The sequence below is a fragment of the Pieris rapae genome, chromosome 8 (assembly GCF_905147795.1).
Source record: "Pieris rapae chromosome 8, ilPieRapa1.1, whole genome shotgun sequence".
Taxonomy (NCBI): Eukaryota; Metazoa; Arthropoda; class Insecta; order Lepidoptera; family Pieridae; genus Pieris; species Pieris rapae.
Genome location: NC_059516.1, coordinates 3,967,668 through 3,972,759, shown reverse-complemented (window position 1 = coordinate 3,972,759; position 5,092 = coordinate 3,967,668). Strand labels below are relative to the sequence as shown.

The window sequence follows — 5,092 nt, the reverse complement described above, 5'->3', positions numbered from 1 at the left end:
TATGAAATTCGGATTACTACGAATTAACTGATTCGTAAACATTACCTAACAAAACATCATTTGTTTTTTCCTCGCGTAACAAAGTGAATGTTTTCTAAACGAATATTTTACTGTTTCTTTAAAAGTCTGTTTATCATCATACACGAGATATCCATTTTTATCAATAAAGAAAATAACCTTTTCACGCCATATCATATCCTAGTCATACAAAATAGTTTAATATCTATGAAGCGACAATACTGGTTCAAGTAAAAAACAAAACAAGCCATAAACAATTTATATTTCACGTTATTTTTAAATAAAGAACTGAACGTTCTTCCCTTTCTTGTCGTTTGTAATTTAGATATTTACCAATCTATTACCGGCTCAAAAAGCACTTACCTGCATCCATTATCTTTGAAGGAAATTTCATAGAATTTCCAGGTAAGACAAAGAGCTTAATAGAGTAACATAAAACGTTTATCAAGTAGAGCAGTATAGTTCTGTTTCATAAATTCTTAGTAAAATTTCCACACATAAGACGATAAGTGTGAAGTGTGGTGGAAGAATGTTGTGCGTTTCATTCAACTTACAGGGAGGATCCAGATCAACCAGTCTAAGCAGTGACTGGCCCGAAGGTCCCAGTGGTTTTCTTAATGGCATCACGCTGTTGTCGAGGATGTTGTTGAAGGATTTTGGCAGCTCAGCTCGGACTGTTTCAACCAGTACATCTCTGCCGGGCTATAGTGCCCGTTAAAAGTTTATTTAGTCTAGACTAAATAAACTTTTCCGCGCCGGTGACGGTTAGCAATCGTGATGGGATTATCATGGTTGACATGTTGTATTAGTCCATTTCGTAGTATGACGTCATGACATTGAAGTGATCGTAGAATCCATGTAAGTAGAATCAATGTACTAAGCGTCGCTAGATAAATGTATTCTTTTAAAAGGTACACTAATGAATCACACATAAACACTTACAGAGAACACAATGTATGCAACATTTATTGGAAACATTACAATGATAAAAGTGAAATGAAATTATACAATTACAAGTGAAATACATGTATGCAATTTAAAAATTAAATATATTTCTACTATGCAATTGTTATTATTGGTGACGAATCAAAGTTAGTTCAATTAGTTAGTTTATTTAAGTAATTTAACGACTACACACCTTGATATTCTACCAAGGAGCGCAACGTTGCGGGAGCGTAAAGTCACTCTTAGTTAGTCTTACTCTTGTCTTCAACAACTCCCGCAACAAAAGCGGTATGCGGAATAATATGTTCGACTATGACGTCACTATAGTTCGCACGTTAAGTTTATGTCATAATCATTATTCAATTAGGGTACTCCACTTCTTTACTATTCCCATGAGTATTAAATTTAAGTATTATTAAATAGATATTATATTAGACTGGCGGATCTGACAGAAGTTTAGGAGTTTAATTGCGAACACAGAAGAACAATGCACAGAAGATTTATATATAAATATACCTGCTTTTTATTTGCTGTATAGATAAATAAATTACATAACGAATGCAACGCCGTTTGTCGGGGTGATTTGTGAATCTAAGCCATCGGTCAAGCCGTTTAAGAGGAGTTCATATACCCACGTACAGTAGAATTATACTTAAATGTTAAAATTACTTACTATTTAACGACATAGACTCCAATACAAGCCGTATTCGTAGCCGAATCACATAATTAGCAATTTCTCGTATAATATATATATATATATATATATATATATGTATATAAGAATAGGAATGAGAATATAAACAAAATATGTAAATTATTAATACGAGACATTGCTAATTATGTGAATTTTATGAATAATACATAAGGAATTGCACAAAAACGTTTTAAAATCATGAATATATAATAATCATATATCGGTTAGTTAAAAATACCACTACAGGTACTTGATAATATTATTAACTACGCAACAAACATAAATATATAAATTCACTATCTTGATCAACTATGTTCAAGGATAAAATATAGTTTTGTATTTTGATACATAGTTTAATTTCGAAACTCAATCATAATCCTCGGTAGTATAGTGGTCAGTATCCCCGCCTGTCACGCGGGAGACCGGGGTTCGATTCCCCGCCGTGGAGTTATCTTTTTTTATTTTTAAACATAGTTCTGATATTTTGTTTTATTTCCATATATGGGCTACAACAATTAATAAAGGTTTTGGTTGGGTTAACGTATTGCGTTATTCACAAATTAAAAAAAATCACCACGGCAAACATTTATAATACAGAATGTAATTAACAGTTAATTACAAAACATAATTCCCCATTCACAATGGTTGGTTTAAAACCCTTTAGTAATATTATTATTGTAAATCCGATTACAGAATTAGGTACATCGTTACCGGCTCTCAAAGGTTGCCATGGCAACGTGAAACTACTAGCGGTCAGACAAACTCCTCGAATTCTCTTCAGCTTGTAAGCTTGCCCATCTATACTAATATTATAAACAGGAAACAATTGTGTTTTTGTATGTATGTTTGTAATGTTTTTACTTGACCGATTTCACCATTAGAATACTGCATACTGACTAACATAGGTTATGTAACATTTAAAAAAAAATAGGAATCTCTAACAAAAATAGTGATAACATAAGCCTAGGTATAAAAACCTCCATAAAAAAATCTTTCATAACGTGCACTGTGGAAACTATTCATGATAAAACAATAAATGTTGAACAGTACTATAGAACGTATCAATATCTACAAAACGAATGTTTTACCCATGGGCAATTGTATGACCGCCTATCCCGAGTTGGAACTCCAGAACATCAAATTATTTGGCTGCCTCAAAACAAAAGTACGTCAAATGTTGTATAGGAAAGTGCTAAGACACTGCAGTTCTACAAATAAATATCTTCTCTAATATTACAGAAGAAAGTTTCGCATGTTGAGATTTTGTTTTTATTTTACAATTGATAAGTGAAAATTTCCTGAACTGATGAAAATATATAAGATATATATTTGTTGTAAAGCAAAATCTGTATATTGATTAGATAATTAATGCAAGCGTGTATCTAATAATCTAAAAGGAAGTAAAAACTAAGTCAAATAAATTTTTTATGATAACAAAAATAATCTATAGTCCGACTTAGTATACTTTCTATAATTACAAGTTATTGGAGTCTAATCGTCGTAGATAGAGTCGTTCTACGCAGAAAGATTCTGATTCAGTAATAAAAATAAAATATATTGTTTTGTGTTTCATATTAGCGTTGCCCCTCTCAAAACGCCTATTGAATAGGCGTGTTCAATAGGCATTTTGTGCAACGATAATTTAAATACATAAAAAAAATCCCATTAGTTTATATTTAATACACAGAGTTTAGTTAGTACTAAAGTATTTTTTTGACGTAATTGTTTTAACAAGAATAGTACCAATAATATATATATATATATTGTTACACATATATTTCAAACATACTGTTAAGACTAAGGTATATATCTTAGTCAATGTAACAGCTTGTACCGCAAGTAATTATTCAGAACTAGTCATGCATTCCCAGTTTCAACTTGTTCCAATCTAAATCTTAACAAATTTTTAATCCTTGTTTGCCAGTAGAATGAATTAAAGCATTAGACATCTAAAATAAAATTAGAATCTTTGCTAATGATTTGTGTGCGTGTTACTTTCTATTTTTATTCAGACTATAAAATTAACATGAAACAGATATAATAAATAAAACAGACAGAGAAAATTTATCAGTTCTGTGTACAATTGTATTATTTTTTCTTTTAACGTGTCATGCACATGCTACTTAATTGAAATAAAACCAACTAGGAGAGTACAGATTCACAGACAAGGCAAACATTTTTTCATAAAAGCAGGCGTTTTTTTGTCACAAATAGTCATTGTAAGCGAAATGACAACAGTTACAACAAAGAAGACCTAGTGCCGAAACAAAAGCTTAAAAACAATGTATAATTAATTCACTAACTGATTAAACAAGGAAAAACTAAATTATTAATGAGCTCATTATTAGTAGTAAGAATATTGTTAATTCAATTAATTTCAACAAACTTGTTTTTTTTACTTAGAGTACTGACGATTTACTCATTTCAGCATCGTAATACAATTGGTATTCTTTTATATTAAGTATCTTTCAAATCAAATAATCACAATAAATAATTTTGAATGCAAAAACTATACAGTGGTACGCGAAACAATAAAATGAACTTTTAAATTTATTATATTTGCATAACAAGGAAACAGTAAAATGCAAATTTAAAACCATTTACATTATTTATTCACGACTTTGATCCTACGAGAATAGAGACTTAGGGAGGCTTGACGCTACGCAAACCAACATAAAATGGATGCGGTAATTTGTTTTAATATATTAATGATGCTTTTTTGTTTAGGGTAGAAGTATAGACCCAAATCTATACTCTAAACGTGTAATATGATGTATAGATTAAGTTTTATCGTGTAACTTATATAAGTATTAATATATTAAAATAGGTTTAAGCAATAAAGGCTTTTAATGTAATAATAGATCCAAAGGGAAAGTTGAGTAAGAGGCCTTTATCCACAACCGGTCCATACTGCAGAATACAAAGAAACGGAAATAATAAATTAGTTAAAATAAATTAAATAAATTAATTAAATAACAATTACTAACGTAAACTAAGAGTATAATAACAAAACTGACACACATTAGATATGTAATTTTATTTTGTTAAGGTATAAAAGAAGAATAAGTAGCCATTAGTAGACCATTTTTAATAAAGGATAGGCATCACGCATACGTCCTAAATACACAATACCAAGAAAAAGTATTTATTTATTTTCTGGTTATGTCTGTATCTACGTCGTCATAATACGACATTAAAGCTGCTTAATGCGCGCAAAGGCGCCAAACATTTTTAATACAATACTACCCTTGAGTTGTACTTATAATAATGACACTCTATAGTATTTTTAAGAATATATATGGCTGTCACTGTAAGACTAGATACCCGTCTATATGATAAAAACATACCCTTTCAAAATGCATACTCAACATAAATTAAATATTCTAAGAAGCGCCATCTAGTGCAGAAATTTGTACTAATTAATACTAAAGATCA

The 5,092-nt window shown here is 30.2% G+C and overlaps 1 non-coding gene across 1 annotated transcript; it reads left to right on the top strand.

The window, feature by feature from the left end:
• Positions 1 to 2,033: 2,033 nt before the first annotated feature.
• Trnad-guc lies at positions 2,034 to 2,105 on the top strand. The gene has a single exon. It is a non-coding gene; the product is annotated as a tRNA-Asp (tRNA).
• The last annotated feature ends 2,987 nt before the right edge of the window (positions 2,106 to 5,092 follow it).